The 17,742-nt window shown below is 34.0% G+C and overlaps 1 protein-coding gene across 5 annotated transcripts in view; it reads left to right on the top strand.

The window, feature by feature from the left end:
* Positions 1–251: 251 nt before the first annotated feature.
* The window catches only part of LOC148948466 (solute carrier family 40 member 1-like), a 126,922-nt gene continuing 109,431 nt past the window's right edge, over positions 252–17,742 (top strand). The window contains exons 1-2 of one of the 5 annotated variants that reach the window (XM_089093936.1): positions 252–344; positions 15,669–15,810. The gene's annotated coding sequence lies outside the window, so the exon portion shown is untranslated. Of the gene's footprint in view, positions 423–15,668; positions 15,811–17,742 lie in introns of all 5 variants that reach the window. The other 4 variants (XM_089093938.1, XM_089093937.1, XM_089093940.1 and 1 more) reach the window with 4 other exon arrangements.

Here is a 17,742-nt window from a genome sequence, read left to right as displayed (position 1 = left end):
AACTAAGTTCTGTTAAATCGAACGCAACTTAGACTATTCTGTTTTTAGTGTCGGCCATTCGGTATCGGTGGCTCAATTGCATTAGCCACTAGGATTTAATAACTGGCCAAATATATATAGTAAATTAGCCACTCGACGTATTTGTATTACAGGCATCAAAATATATCGCAAAATTACCGCATTCGGCAGGAAGAAACCGCAAAACCCCATTTTTCACTGGACTGGTGCCGCACTTGGTACTCGTATACTGGCAACACTGAGGCGTAGAAGCTTTTATATTCGAAATAAAATCATATGATCATATTTTAAAATTGTGATCGTAAATTGCCCTCCAGACCAGGAAGGTATTCAAGAAGAAACGATAATCCTCAGCTTCAGAGCATTAATTTTTGACTGTGCAGATAAAAGGAATGAAGTGCTAAGTATTTGGGAAAAGATTAAAGCAGTTGTAATAGCCTAGTGGTAACATTTGCAGAGTGCCTTTTAGTTAGTTCAACATTCAACTCAATATGCCCTTAGTCAATTGCTCATCCCTCTCATAATTCCTGTAAAGGTTTAACTTAATACCCTCAGTTATTCCTTAATTTCTTTCATTTGACAACCTGTTACACACATCACTGGACCATTCAAATATGCTGAACAAAATGGCTATCTCTAAATTTGGATTGGAGATTTAATGGGTTTTGGAGGGGGTTGCTTGCCCTCAAATAACTTTCAATTCTTAAAAAGGGCACTATAACTTTAAAATCTCAATCAAAGGGCGTCCTTTATAAGTTTCAACAAGAACTCTTTCAATACAAAGTGCCTTGGTGAAAAAGTGCCTTGGTCTCAACTTTGCCCTTTACTTAAGCAGCCCTATTGCACTGTCTATGATTTAGGCAGAGTTTTATCATCCTTATTGGGTGTTCTTCCAGTAACCCATTTGATCCTGTGTCTTTTTTGCAAAATTCAAGATAGATAAAAGTATATCTTTCTTTCCCTTTGTTGGCTGAATGCTTACAGTAGGTATTAAATTTCTTGTAGGCAAATGTTGTGGTGCTTGAGAAATTCTTTCTACAATCCTCATCATGGATTCATCTTTCCACACCCTTGCTCTTCTATCTGCTTCCTGTTTTCATTCTATTTTGTGCTCCATAAATGCTGGCCTCCATATACTCTTGTTAATCAGACTTAATGTCAGGTGTGCTATTCCCCAGTTGCAGCTAGTGTTGTAAAATTACCATAAATAAAAAAAATTTTGTAAAATAAGGTACTCTCTAGGAAATAAAGGGCAGAAATGGTGTTTTGGAGTTGCCCTGTAGCTACAAGACCAGTTGAGCATTTCTTTATAAGCATCACTTACAGCTTTTAATGAAATTTTTATGGTTCTGATTTTCATGGGCTTAAAAAAGCTAATGCCCCTTTATCTAGAGTTTATCAATTTAATTAACTGTCTAGTTTATCCCTCTGGTAATCTTTTTCCTGGGATAATATCTTAGCAATTACACAGTGCCTGAATTCAGACATCTATTATGTAAAAAAAGAATAAAAAATAAATTAAAATTACCATTATTTGGGTGTAAAATCATATTAGTCATTTTTTCTATATTTAAACCTAAGCAATGTTACCCTTATAACCTTGCACATTTGAATAGCCATGTTCAGCTACATTCCTCATATCATATACATGCTATTTTTTGTTTATTTATAAAAGTACTGAATACAATTAAAAATGATGTTTGTAACACTTTGATGACTTTGATTAACTAAGCACTAGATTATAAGAGCAGAACTTTCAATCATTTTTAGTAATTAAGACTGTCTTCAACAGGATTTGCTTGCAAATCTAGCTCCTCTCTTTTAGAATTAGATTCTGATTCAGGTGTTGTAAAGTGATTTTAAGGTATTAAGGTGATGTTGTGGTTGATACCTTTATTTCTCCCTTTATAGGGGAGATAAACTATGGCCCTAAGGTAATTAAACTTTGATAGTGTGCCTTAGGCTATGACCTGACTAATGAGGCACACCAGCTGGGAATATCTGAGGGACTAAATTTAGATTGTAGAGAGGATGGCTATAACACAATACTTTTATTCAGCTAACAAATACACTAGTAAAGGGTTTGATAATATATATTTTCTGCTGGGACTGGCTGTCCCAGGGATACAACAAATATCACAAATTTACAATAAGATACTTTTAGACACTTGCAATAATCCAACAATATTCCAAGGTATTTTTAAATCAACAGATCAGAGGTCAGTCCAGCATAAAGTTAGTATCTCACACTCTGTCCTCATAAAATGTATCTTTTATACATTTTAGAAACCACACCTTATCAGCCCCATTGACACATATAGCAAGGGAGTGGTGATTTCTCAATTTCCTATTAAGAATACACCTGCCAGGATGTGTTCTTTATCTTAATAAAAAGTGGTATTTCTAAACTTTTGTATTTGGGTCTTAATATTTACTAAATTCCAAATCGACTTAATTAGAAAGCGTCATCACAGTACTCCCTATTTTGAGAAGAGTTGCCCTCAACTCTCAATATTTTACTTTTAAAACAACTTGATTTTTTTTTACATGATTTACTGCCATTTTTGGGTCATTCTGTGCATATATCCTCAATGGGTTTCTTCAGGGTCATGTTTATGGCCAAATATATGCCATGACCTTTTTTTCAAGGATATAATTTTTTTTTGAATTTATCCTTGTTTCTCTTTTCTATCTTTTTCTTTTTGTCTTTAAGACTGTAAAATTCTTTTTTCACCCTCATTCTTATATGCATCTTCTGTTTTAGTGTAACCCACATTGGCTTAAGCAATATATTAGTGGTTCTGCTTAAATTAGATTTAAAGTTATATTAGAAACTCTTTGATTAATTGAGTTTAAATTTAATTCCCATTAATAATTTAATTTACCTGGGTGATATGGTTAATTTACTGTTTATCTTCTGGGGTTAGAAATGCCTTGGATAAATTACACATAAAAATTTTTGTTTTTAAATTCTTTCAATAATATAAAGCCACTTAGGCTACATAGCACATTCTTTGATATTTTCTAGGCCTAATTTAAGTTCTGATTTTGTCTCACTTTATGATTAAATGGTAGCAATGTGCTGTAATACTGTACACAGATTCAAAAATATTGGTTGACAAGAAATGGTTTGATTTCAGTTGGTATGGGCTGGTGGTACAAGAATAAAATTGAACTGGTCCCGGAATTTGCTATTTTTTAAAAATGCAGCAAAAAATGATTGAAAAAATGGATTCAAAAAGATGTTACAATAAGTTTGGTTTCCAAAAAAAACTAAGGCTGTATCTAAAATAAATATTCACAGTAGAAGACACGCAAAGCATAAAGTGTTACATATATAGTAAAAAGAAACACTCAATTTTGTATATATCACTGGATTTTTTTTTCTAAGCAAGAGGTTAATTACTTTTCCCTCTTTTTACTCTAAACATAATATGCCACTTAAATAGAAACATTATTTCTTGTTTGTGATTTGTTTTATTATCCTTTTCAACTTCATATAGAATCATAGATCACTTAACAGGTTATTTCACAATAAAAAATATTTATACGTAGACTATAAGTCACAAAGCTTAGACATGACATTAAACCACTAGTTAAAACTTAAAGTTAGTTCTAAAAATAAAAACATGCTATGTACACGAGTAAAAGATACATTCAGTTACAGTTTTAAAAGTTATTTTAAGACACTATATAGCAATAAAACTATACACAAGACACATTTAAAAAAAAAAATAAAATACTCAAAATACCAATTCACTATATTTATATGGATATTTTAGGTTATATATATATATATATATAAATATTAACAGAAGTTATGTTGCTACATAACTTAATTGTTAAAAACAAACAATGATTATTTACCCTAACAAATTTATTTAATCACTGCAATATTTGTTCTTTGTACAACTTTTAAATAAGTCCGTCAAGACTTATCTGATCAGTCTTAACTGGAATTAAAATATATACAAAAAAATTCAACTCCAACAAATAGATTTATACACTATAAATGAGAACTGTGATTAGCCTCTATATAAGGGCTTGGCAATAATTCATATAACATGATTTTGTTATTAAAATTTACAAATTTACAATTTTAAATTATAACAATTCCATATTTATTAAAGGTTTTCAAAATACCTTTATAACTATATTTTTTCTCAATAACATTTGTTACCACTATCTACATTTCCATATACAAGCTATATACATTTATTTTTCCTTTTTTTTATTCTTCGTGTTCAATTTATCTTTGGCTCTATTTCGAAAAACCAACTTGTGTCAGTAACTGTTTTTAGCATACTCTATGTTGATTTGTTTATACAAACTTTTTAGCTTTCTAATTCTTTTCGAATTTCAGGTACTTGAAACAGTTTATTAACGTTTTCGGTTGTAATTTCTTTTTTTTCAGCTTTAATGTCCTTTTGGGACAAGGCTTTTTTACAGTTTAGATGTGATAAGCTAAAAATTTAGCTGTTCACTTTTTACCTGTTATGACATTTTCAACGTATTTGTGCCTGCATCTAAGGTGTGCTTACCACAAGTTTCTTCCAGTAGCTCTATAGGACATATCCAGGTTCTCTTGTCTGACTGATAATGCTGAAAGAACTGTTATGAGTCTGAACACAGCAATTAATTTGTTATAGCCACACTTTTTGATTTGTGACCACATTTGTTTTCTTGGCTGTTCTCTTATCAAACAAAGTGACCCTTCTGCAGGAAGTATACCTTGCTTTCATGGCATATGGTAATTCAATTTAATACATAGAAGCAATCATGACTATTTTCACTTTAACTTCCCAACTTTTGGTGGTCTTGCTTCAAGTTTCAATTTCAACTTAGATCCTTTTGGCTATTAATGTGCCTTCTTCTTAATTTTTTATGCCATGCTAGTCATTTTTCCAAAAACGACTCCTACCTGAAAGAGCATAATTTTCCCTGTCTACTTTGAGCATATCTCCAATATTTCTATTAATAATGGCCAGAGTTACACCACTGGCACGGTGGCTCTTTAGTATTAATGCTACTTATTTTATGCTTATTTAGTACAAATATCTCGTACTAGTCTCATTCGGTCAGTTCAATATGCACGTATATCAGAGTCTAACTGACTTCCATTCAATTTCTTTTCCTTCACTTCCGTCTGGTTATATTTTCAACTTGTACCCTTTTTTCCTTTTTTTTTGATTATTTACTTCAGTGAAGCCTAAGGTTTTTTTTAAGTCTTTTTCAGCTTTTTCAGTGATATAGGTCTTTTCTAAGCCTCTATTTATGTTTCCTGTTTTATTCACTAGATTTTCAAATTGATCAAATTCTCCCATCCAAATGCGTTTCTTAGCTTTATTAGCTTTCTCAAATAGCTGATGTATTTTTTTTTACTTTATGGAACATCTTTGCCTTAAGTGCAAACTAATTTATTGCGTTTATTTTTGTACCGTAATTAATCTTTATCTTTTTTTAAAATCAAATAATAATTTGATAGCTACAAGCTTGCACACATGGCGCCTAATCTACATGCTCGCCACATTTCACATTGTTATTAATTTTTAATTCCTACAAAAAAACAATTTTTTTCTCAAAGATTTTGAACGGGTTCTGACTATGTATATTGTTTTTATAAAATTTGCAAGGCTAAGATCCATATTATATATACTTGTACCTATTTATATACACATGTATACAAAACTGCTGCCTAGAAAAACAGATTTTTGCCTAATTTTATCTGCTTTAGCCTAGAAAAAGATTTGCATTTACACCCCCCCCCTTTTTCTATGTATTTTGGCACTTTAATTTTTTTTTCTAGCTATAATATTTTAACTCTAATTTCGATCTTAATTATTACGTCTATAAAATTTCAAAATATTTGGCAGATTTCATGAAGTACCATAACTAATCTCTTTAAAGCAGAAATACTCTTTTGATAGAGACTAATTGGTACAAAATGAGAAGCTTTCTGTGCATTTTGAATTGTTTGTTTCCGTAGCAATGTGATAGTTTATAATTTTGTGCTTAAGTAATTTTTTTTTTACACTAAGTTCCCAACTGATGAGGATGGCTGCGGGAATTTTGGGTAGAGTGTAATTTAATCTCTGCCCTGTTTGCAACTGTCTTGATCTGTTGGTGAAATTCTCTGTTTTGTTTCAACTTCTTTCAATGGATTAATGAAGTTATTTTTGGATATTTTTATTTTTTTAAGGATATAATCATTTTTCATCCTTTTCTGTAAGTTTTTTCATAGCTTTTTTTCCACTTTTTTTTCTCTTGTAACTAATTTGCTGCATTATAGCTACTTATAATGAAATTTCAGCCAGGTTGTACGCATATCGCGGGTAATATAAACCATGGCTGCATTTTTCGTTAATATTAATTCTAATTCCCGTCAATTTTTTTTTCAAAACCCTCCGAAAATATTTCAACATACATATCAAAAGAATCGCCTTTTAATTCTGGTTCTGAATATGTATAATTCAATTTTTTTCACTACACTCATTAACAGTTACGAGACAATAATTAATTTCTGTTATGAAACGGAATTTTTGATAAGTCTTATCCAAAAAAATGTAGATATTTTTTAGAGGCTCTTTACTCTTTTTCTTTTTCCCAGGTTATCATTACTTTATTCAAATACTAAACGACTGGGAGTAACTCTAGTTCTCCCTTTTTCCGTTTCCTGGTCTGAATTTTGAATTCCAAATTTTTGTTTCTCCTGTTTATAATATTGACAAGTTTTCTCTTGGTCTCTTTAGTGGGGCTTACAAGGTTCCGAATTTGAGCGTGGTTTTGTTGCTTCGTCCAATTTCTTTAGCCTCTGTTCCTCTTGACATTTGGCCTTTTTCATTAGTGATTTAGCTACTTGTGCTGCTGAAGAAGGAACTTGCTGCTGTTTTTCTGGCTTCTTTACTTTTCTCCATATTCTGTCTCTTAAGGTTTTTCTTAACGGTGGCCCAGGTTTAGTTATATCTGTTTCTGTAGAAGAATTATCGGTTTCACGTTCTGTTAGCTCGCGTCTGGTAGATGGCGTTTGTTCCAAAAGCCATTTTGGTGTTAAGACTGTAGGTGAGTCTAGCGTATGAAATTCAGACAATTTTTGTGCTTCTTCCAATTTTTCTTCTTCCTTGGACTTAACCTCTGGTTTACTGTCTCTTAAACCAGTAGGTTGTTTTTGAAACTCTTCTCTATCGCTTTCATCAGCAGTATCCAATGAGCATTGAACATCTCCTCTCTTCTCTTGTTTGTTATAGAAAGTTTGTGGCCACGACTGTGCTAAATATTCCTTCCACTTCTCCCAACTGTTGTGGTCATTAAAAAGGTAATAGAATTCATATGGCCTTCTGATATATACTGGTGCAATTGTTTCATATATTTCTTCATTTGAAGAAATGATCTCTGATTTCCATGGTTTTGAGAAAAATCCTGTTTTCATTCTACTATGGTGTACTACTTCTTGTTTTTCTTTATACTGGTGCTTAAAAAAATAGGTTAAGTTATTTGGTAGAATTTTAACGATTCTTTGAGGTCTGTCCCAATGCGGTTTTAACTCTTTTGTCCATTCCAGGTTGGTTTTGTGTACATAGACCAAGTCTCCAAAACAATAATTAGTCTTATTTTGGCCTTTTCCATCATATTTTTTTTTATTCTGTCTTTGCATCTTCCAAATTGTCTTTAACCTGTTCCATAGTTTTTTTTTCATTTGTATAACCATTTCTTGTTTATATTGGTCAAGATTGTAATACATTCTATAATTTTGTATTTCATCCATACAAATTATCGGATCTCTTGGATGTTGTAAAAAATGCCGTTTCTTTTGAAGAACATGAAAAAGCCATATTCATTGCAAAAACTACGAATGCTGTGTGGTCATCCTAATTCTCATTTTCCTCCCTCGCGTGTATCCCCAGCATGTAAGCTAATTCTATATGTTTACATCCAACTTTTCAATTAGCTGACGCCATGTAAGATGAGGTATACCAGCGCTTTATACCTAAATATTCCGAAATTTCGTCTAGTAATTTGGCTCTAAAGCATGGCCCATTGTCACTAAGTAAAATTCGAGGGTAAATCCCGTGTTCCAAAAATAACCGGTTGACTAGAACTTTCGCAATGGTTTTTTCTTTTTCGTCTTTAATTGGGAAAGGGTATAAATATGAGTTGAAATGGTCAACTTTGGTTACTACACACCGATTTCCTTTCCTGGGAACTGGTAAACTTCCTCCTGTCCCCCAAATGTCTATAGATATTAATTCTCCTATCCCTGAAGGGGTGGGGTATTGACCTAATTCAGCCTAAGGTGTCTTTGGTGGTGACTTTTCTTTGGAACACTCTTGACAGCCTTGTAGCCTATGGAAGTTTTTACTTTTGAGTACATTTTTGGAAAATAAAAATTCACTTTTAGTCTTCCCACAGTTTTCGCTTCTGCCATGTGACAGCCACTAGTTGCCTGTGCCGTATATAAAATTTCTCCTTCCAGCGATTTTGGAATTACTGGAATAGTTTTTAAGTCATTTTTTCTATATTCTTGTGGTGCTCTGTAATGTCTTATCAAAATATATTTACTACCACCCTGCCAGTTCGTCTTGGATGGCTGTTATCAAATTTCCTTCCGTATCTGGATTCCGTGACAATTAGTCTGGTAAAATGTTTGTACCGCCCTTTATATATATTGGGGTATATGTATATGCTTGCAGACGTAGTATCCATCGTGTCAGCCGCTCTGAAGTATTTTGCATCGTATGTAGCCAAATTAGTGATTTTTGGTCTACACATAAAATGAACTGTTTTTCAAGCAAAAATTGGCGAAAATATTCTGTAAAAACTACAACTGCTAGGCATTCTATTTCAACCGTTGAATATTTTCTTTCTGTCTCAGTCAACAAACTACTGGCGTATTGGACTATTGATTCTACCCCTTCAGAATTTATATTTAATAATATGGCACCAATTCTGTGCCCTGAAGCATCTGTTTGTAAACATAAGTTTTGTGACAAATCTTGTAGTTCAAGAATTGGTGCTTTTAATAATTGTCTTTTTATTTCATTCATTGCTTTTATTGCGTCCGGTGGACATTGGAATTTGCCTGATTTTTTTCAAAAGGTTGTTCAAGGGTTGTTCTATTGTCGCATTATTTCTAATGTATCGTTGGAAATAACTTAACGACCCACAGACTGATCTGCAGTTTTTTTTATCTTTTGGTGGTATTAATTGTTCTATGTCTGTAAATTTTTCCCGATTTGGCGAAATAGTACCTTGGCTCATAGATGTCCAAGAAAAACTAGTTTTGGTACTGCTATTTTTAGCTTTTCTGGTTTTAATTTTAAGCTTGTTTTTTCAAATTTTTCCAGTATTTTTCTATGTCCAACTAAATGGTCTTCCAAGTTTTCAGTAAACAAAATTACATCATCTAAGTAAGCCAAGGTATCTTTTTTTCTTTCTGGTTCACTATCTCTTAACACCAAATTCATTAGTCGACTAAAATAATTTGGACTAAATGATAAGCCAAAAGGCATACGTTCAAATGTAAACGTTCTTCCATTATCTAAGATTACTGTTGCCTCGTGCTTTGTTTCTGGGTCTAAGGCTATTTGCCACTATCCCGCTATGAGGTCAAAACTAGTGTAGTATTTTGAACCTCCCAGAGAATCTAATATCGTATCAATTCGTGGCAATTTCATAATATCTTTTACCGTAACTGCATTTAGCGCTCTAAAATCTATGCATAATCTCCAGGTATTGTCTTTTTTCTGACTATTACTAGTGGATAACTCCAATCGCTAACACACTCTTTAATGTTACCCTGTTCTTCGATTTCCCTTATTAGGTCTCCTAGCAATGGTTTTAAATGATAAGGTGTTTTATACGGTGTTTTTTTTCAATTGGAAGACCCTGTGTTGGTGTTTTGTGCGTGATTAAGTGAGTTAATCGGTAATCCGCTTTTGTCTTGCGAATGTCCATCTAAAGTCCCAAAGAATATTCCCACCTGGGTTTTCACATTTTCCGGTAAATGTTCTAAATTAAATTGTTGCAAAAATTCTATTTTTTTCATTCCAAACTTTTCTTGTGGTTGCGGTTTCGACGACATTTGTTCGTGGCTAGTGAAATTTATACTTAATTCTGGGCTGCTTAGAAATTTTATTTCTGAATTTGAAATCTTTTCCACCGATCCTAGCGCTATTCGTTTCAGCTTTACTTTGTTATTGCTAAAATTTGATAATTTCAAATGTGTGATACCATTTTCAGTTTAAATAACTAGATTTTCCACGAAAATTGTGGGGTATTCTTCGAGAGTGTATCCCCCTATCATGGTATCTATCGTTTTAACCTTCCCTTCTTTGGTATTTAATGTCGTTAGTACTTGAGCTGTTGTTCCCCCTTCTATTGTGATTTTCCTGTTTATTTTCAAGGAGGCACACTTGTGCCTCTATAAAGAGGCGACCCAACACAATGTTAAGCGATTTCCGGTCCTAGCGGTCGCAGAGAGACAGCGGTGATCGCATTTTGTAGCCCAAGCTCCAACTAAGAAACGTGCAAAATTTCACCCCCTCCGACTTTATCTTCATGGGTAAAAGTGGGCCGGAAGTTTCGACCCTCCGACCACAGCCCCCTCCCCCTTTAAAGTTGTCCGATTGGGCTGAAATTTAGAGGTTTAGTTTTCCTAGGGCCCGGGAGCTTATCCTCGAAATTTCAGCTCAATCCGATCACTCCTTCCCTGTTTTCCAAAAAACAAATATAGCCACTTAAAGTTTATTTTTTTTGTTAGCCACGCCTAGAGGCCATAGTTGGCAAATGATCCGGGTAAATGATGACTCATTCAAAGCAGAAGTCGACCTGTTAGGGTCTTTGATATTTTCAGACCGAAAAAATTATTCCCCGAATTTACATTTACGAAAAACCTCGTTTTCCTATAAGAGCCCATGTTAATTTTTCCACCACAGCCCCCCTTTAACGTTGTCTGATCGGGCTGAAATTAAAAGGATAAGCTTTCCTGGGGCCTGGGAGCTTATCCTCGAAATTTCAGCTCAATCTGATCACTCCTTCCCTGTTTTCCAAAAACTAAATATCAAGTTTTATGGGGATTTGCTTGCGTCAAAAATAGATTCCACAGACTAAAAATACAATTACAATTGTGTCTCTTTAGTACAGCGGTCGATACTCCTGACTGTCAGGCGGAAAACCCGGGTTCGATTCCTCGTCAGAGGAAATTTTTTATATACTGAATTTAAAGTTTAAAAAAGAAACTCAGTTTCTTTTTTAAATTATTTGAAAAAAATTACGTTTTCTAAAGAGTTAAAGAGGCTGAGTTACAAGGTCGACCCTTAAAACACCCTGTCGAGAAAGAAAAGAATAATACACAATCATCTAACAGTTAGTCAAGCAATAATAAGTAATAAACTGTACAAAAACGTGCAGAAATTTTTTGAAAAATACTACGTTTTCTAAAGAGTTAAAGAGGCTGAGTCACAAGTTCGAACCTTAAAACGTACAGGGATTAAAAGGTACTGTTGGGGGGCTGCCCCCCCCCCCCCGCCAACCTCCTGCTTTCGCAGCCTTTAAATAAAAAAAAAATTTTTAAACTGAAAGTAAGGAGCGACATTAAAACTTAAAACGAACAGAAATTATTCCGTATATGAAAGGGGCTGTGCCCTCCTCAACGCCTCGCTCTTTACGCTAAAGTTTGACTTTCTCACAACTCTTTTTAAATAATAAAAACTTACGACATAATAACTCAACGACATATATTTTGATGGATTGGAAACTACAAATAGAGTAATCAATCTTGGTAAAAGAATCCGATGTTCCTGAATTTGTAATTCTAGATCAAGTTATGTGGGACTAGTTTTAATCTGGCAACCAAGTTTCAAATGTAAATAATGAATGTGCTGGGTTGCTTATTATGGTAATTATGTTTCAATCAAAACAGTTCTGACAAAACTGGACAACCTCAAACATCGATTCAATGGAATTTTTTAATTATCGGCTGAATGAACTCGGCCTATTGAACGACATAAATAACTCAATTTCGACTAAAACCGTATATGTCCCACTTTTAATTTTAATCATCCTTTTAATCTGTTTTGCCACAGCCGAAACAGACGTATACTTGCCAGAGCCTACCACTCATTCCCTATCGTAATTGGTCTTTCCCCTTTCTTGAACGTTTTTCCGTGTGCTGCCAAAATTTGAAGTTCTAAGTATTATAGAAATGCAAAATGTCTCTTGGGAATTTTCCCTACGGTCAAGAAACAGGCAGCTGATCGCCACTAACGGTTTGGCTGAACCGCTGGCTGCAGCTTGGCTGTAATAATTAAAAGGGCGACATATGCCATTTTGGTCGGAAAGTTGTTATGCAGGTGTCGTGGGTAAAATGAGCCCGAGAAATCGAATGGTTCATTCAGAATCCTTCTATCTCGGACCGTTACGAAATTAAAAAGAGAAACACGCCACTAAGGGGATGTGCCTCTTTTTTTATCAGGTCTTGTTGCAATTCAGAATGACAGAAGAGTATTATCCTATGAAGATATAAAATGGGAACCTGGCATTTTTCTCCTTTTTTGTCAAGGAAATTGGACAAATACACCATAAAATGGAATAATTTTGAACTCGCTCGGAATACCTGAATTTAATTTGTACCGCCGAAAAGAGCGTAAGAATTTGGTTTAGAATATGTTCCCTTTATCTCCATTAGCCACATACTTCAGAGTGACTACAGCCGACAAACTTTTTTTCGTTTTTTGGCTCTACTGGAAAATTATAAAAATGGCGTACGTCGCCCTTTTAATTATCACAGTCGAGGTGAGCGTTGCCGTGAAAATTTTTTTGAAAGGCTCGATCAGTCTCGTATATTTTCCCAGACAATGATTGAGTGTTAGTTTAGAGAGAAAAAGGGTTTTATGAAAAAGAAATAAAACACATTAACAACAAAACCCGAAGTTTATTAAACTTGTATGGGCAGACATTCCCCTTTACAAAACCGTAAATACACAATTTATCTTTTATTTGTGTTCTTGTATATTTAGTTCTGTTTTTTTTTTTTTTTTTTTTTTTTTTTTTTTTTTTTTTTTTTTTACTCCAACACCTTCATGTGCTTTTGGGCAATAAAATTTCCATTTAATCATTCCTATACAATTATTGCTCGTTTAAGAGTATGAGATAACCAGCAGACAATTCCTCTGGAAAACATCTAATGAAACTTCCTCCTTTTTTCGGATCGCCCGAAATTTCCCGGATTTTTTCGGACCGCGGGGTTTTGCAGATATTAATTCTGCTTTGGTTCTCCTCATTATTGAAAATCCAGAACATGTAGTTCTTTTTGATGAGGCAACTTTAATATAATTAGATCAGTAGACAACCTAAGTCAATCACTAAGCAGATAATTCTTGCCCAATCTAATTGGTGAATAGTCTTTCATTTATTCTGACTTGGTTTTTGGTTAGTTTGATTCAGTCTTTCTTCTGCTCAGTTAGGGTTAATTCAAAAGGTTAGGTTTCCTTCTTTTTTTGAGAACTGAATACGGCTGGGCAGAAGTCCCTGATGAAATATCTACCTCTATCATTTTTGCTTCTTTTTTTCTGCTGGCTGACATTCAGATTATATTTCACCATTTTAAAATTATAATTACCTGTACTATAATACACTTTATTGTTCTGATAATAAGAGACCTAAGTAAGACACTGTCTATTAAATTGAGAAACACAGATATACACAAAAAGAAATCATATTCAATCCTTTTTCTGCTAGCCTCTTCGCGTTTTTGTGCTCTGAAAATTGCAAGCCGTCGTAAAATGTGTAAAATACCGGTAAAATACGTAAATTACATAAAATAGATGAAATACCAATTTTACAGGGGTCTGTAAAATTACGGTAAAATATATAAAATACCCAATTTTACCAGTTACAACACTAATTGCACCCTTTTTAATTTTCCTTATTTTGGTGTTTGGTTTCTGGAAACAACTTCTTTTGACTTTGGGGTTTAGCTTAGTCTCCCCTTTCTCTTTGAATTGAAGACCTAGTTATCTGTGAACATGATGGGAATTTTTCTCCTGCCTATAAATCTGTCATTTTGGGTTTGGATTTGAATCTGGTTTTGTAACTGGTGATGTTTTTTTCTATGTTTTTGAAGGTGTTTTAAACAAATGTAAATCTATGGTAGACTAACTGTTTATTTAATTCACTTAAAAATAGAAAAAAAAACATTAAGCCCTAACAGAGAGAAGAGCTCATAAAGTTGGGTATATAGATAGTAGGACATAGAAAAAAAATAGTAGGACATAGATTTCCAGAGAAATTGCTTAAGGATTGTTCTGGGTACCCGGCTGACTGACCGTATTTCAAACAATAGGCTATACGAAAAATGTGGTTCAATACCGCTCTCTAGGGCTATAATGAAAGAAAGGTTGAGGTGGCTAGGGCACGTTGTGCGGATGAAGGATGACAGATTGCCGAAGATTGTTCTTTTCGGCCAACCGTCTAGGGCTAAACGGAAATCAGGTCGTCCTCGTCTGGGGTGGGAGGACGTCATAAAAAAAGATTTAAAGGAAATGGGAACTTCGTGGGCGGGTGTAAAAAGAGAGGCTTTGAATAGATTGAGGTGGAGGAGGAGTGTGCTTAGCTATGTTGGCCTCAGGCGGCTTGGTGCTGCGGTGAGTTGTTAGTAGTAGTAGTAGTATAGGGTAGATATATTCTTTGTCGGTAGAAAGGGAAATAATAAGACATAGTAGGATATACATGGGCACAATATAAATAGTAGGACATAGAAAAAAATAGTAGGACATAAGGTAGACTTATTTTTTGTCAGTAGAAAGGGAAATATACTTCCTGTTGAAACTATGGTTAATCTTTAATTATCTGATGGTTGGCCCAAACGGTTCAACCTTTCTTTTAAGAGAGTTGGAACATGGCAGGTACGTCTGACATAAATCTCAACTTTTCCTAATATAGTGAATTTTTGGGAACATTGGCACTGAAGTATTGGGTCTCAATTAAATTCATTTCAACAAATTTTTGGACGCGAATAAGTTTCAAAAAATTTTAACATATCTATCCCCAGGGAAAAAGATGCCTACATTTATTAAGACACAACAAAAATCTCTTTCCTTAACAAGCACAACTATCAACTGTCCTGGACAAAACTTTTATGTTTTGCCAATTCACTATTTCGTCAAAACCTCAATTCTCAGCAGACTCAACTAGCAGATTTTCACCAAAAGGGTTAATTTTTGTAATCTCCTAATTAGCAGGCTACCTCTAAGGGAAAGGCTTACACCTCCTCAAACAACCAGCTACATAATCTCAGACCTGGTCGATTACAATGAAAGAAAGGCTTTCGCACCATCCTTTTTAAATTCACAGCAAATTCTAATTAATTTGCCAATATAATCTCCATTCTGAAGATTCTCTCAAATAGTTGGCTTTTCTGTTACTTTTTATTATCAAGCATTTATTATTCAATCTCAAAACATATAGATGAATTAAATGTTTGTTGCGTCGAAACCGTTTTGGCTGTGACTAAAAACTCTTTTTTGGTTTAAAACGCCATTGTTGTTATAATACGTTTTTCCTTGATATGGCTAAGCCTTTGAAAATTTTAAATCAAATAAGATGTTATTTAATTTTATTGATATTGGTGTAGTTCAAATAGATTATTTTTATAGGCTGAATTAGCCCGTACTTTCAGACATATATGAGTTGAACTGCTGCCAGAGGGTGTTGGTGGTGCTGCTAATCTTCTGCCACAAGTATCAGAGGGTAAAAGAGGGGCTAGAGAGGTCTGGAGGCTTCTCATTTGCTCTCCAGGTAAGGCAACCTGGATAAATTACGTATTTTATGGTTATGTCCCTGTAATGAACCAAACCGTTGGGCGCAAAATCCCTATGCCTTCCCAAGGCCAGAACAAAATTTGCACTTTACTGAAAAAAGTATAAATGTTTTTCTTTTATAACTTTAATAAATCAAATAATATTAACATTTTGATTACCAAATATCAGTATATGTATATTAAACCTACAATGCACATTCATTTGTATTTTTTCAGTAAAGTGCAAATTTTGTTCTGGCCTTGCGAAGGCATAGGGGTTTTGCGCCCAACTTATGTTAATTTCTGCTCGTTTTGAGTTTGACTCGGTTAATTATTGTAGTTTCTCTTCGTTTTGGATTTCATTATTTATCGATGCTGATTTGTGGTAGTTTCACGCTTGGTAGATTATTTTATTTTATTTTTGCACATTTTTTGTTTAATTTAGTTATTTACTTTTCTTTGAAAAAATTATTTTGTGGAAAAATTTTTTTTTAATTAATTTCTGTTTGTTTTATATTGACATAGTCTTTTCATGGAAAAAGAAAATAATACTATAAATCTTTTCGTTTTTTTTTTGACTTTATAGTTTGGCCTGCTATTTGTATGCTGGAGGAAAATTTTCAGAAGTTTTTCACAACATACACCCTTTTAAAAATCTGGGCACAAATAGTACTGTTTAATTTAGTTTCATACCTCCTCTAGTTGACCTGAAATGGAAAACATGATACCATTCGCACAAAATCTGTTTACTTTCTTTGATAGCTTGGATGCACTTACGCTATTTTGATTTGGTTGAATTTTAAGAGCAGAAGTAGCCCCGAAAGTCTGAACATAATACCCTCAGTTGTTCTTGGGATATTGCTGATATACCTTATTGGGAATTGGCTTTATCATAGTGCATTTTGATTTATCTTAAGGCAACATTTAGTTCTTAAACATAATGGGAGGGTGGGTGTGGGAGGGTGGGAGTAGAAGGGGGATCTGTTGCCCTCCAATCACTTTAGACTGTTAAAAAGGGCATCAGCCCTTTCTGTTTTCAATCGAATAAGCCCTTTTCGAAGTTCCCACGACCACTCCATCGATACGAAGTGCCCTGATCTAAACAACAATAACAACAAGAAATAATACATTATACCCACATCGATCTTTACTATAAAGATGTCAAGCCTTCCAATCACTTTCGACTGCTAAAAAGGGCACTAGGCCTTTCGATTTCCAATCGAATGAGCCCTTTTGGAAACGACAACGCTTTCTATAAACACCTTATATGCCCCCAGGGCACAAACCACAACCCTCACCCTAAGGTCTGTTAGGGTGGTTGTCATCCTCTAAGACCGAATTTCCAGAACTTTCAACTACGTTAAACAAAATGGCTATCTCAACATTTTGATTGGATGTGTTTGGGAAAATGGTGGGCTTGAGAGGGGCGGTAGTCGCTCTCCAATCAACTTCAACTATTAAATATGGCCCTAGCCGTTTCAATTTAAAAGCAAATGAGTCCTTTTGAAGTTTTTACGACAAAACTCAATAAAATCTTATATGCCCCCAGGGCATAACTTACAACCCTTGCCCTGAGTGCTGGGGGGTGTCATTCTCAAATACCTAATTTCCAGAACTTTCTACTACGTTGAACAAAATGGTTATCTGAAAATTTTGATTGGATGTGTTTGAAGCAGTGCTGTAACTTACTTGAAGTACTTTTACTTCAAGTACTACTTAAGTAAAATTTTCAAGTACTTGTACTTGTACTTAAGTACAAATTCCACAGAGTAATTATTAATTGTAATTAATTAAAAAATGGCAGCTAATTTTTAATTAACTTTGCAAAAAAACGTAAAGTAATTTTTAAAATCCATTCCCAGGAACCGTTCAATTTTTTTTTTTTTTTTTTTTTTTTGCAATTTTTTAATTTTCTGGTTTTGGTGGGGGTG

This window comes from Artemia sp. Qi Xiang Cuo, chromosome 9 (genome assembly GCF_049724085.1).
Source record: "Artemia sp. Qi Xiang Cuo chromosome 9, ASM4972408v1, whole genome shotgun sequence".
NCBI lineage: Eukaryota > Metazoa > Arthropoda > Branchiopoda > Anostraca > Artemiidae > Artemia > Artemia sp. Qi Xiang Cuo.
The sequence above is the reverse complement of the archived record's forward strand: the minus strand, read 5'-3'. Positions and strand labels throughout refer to the sequence as shown.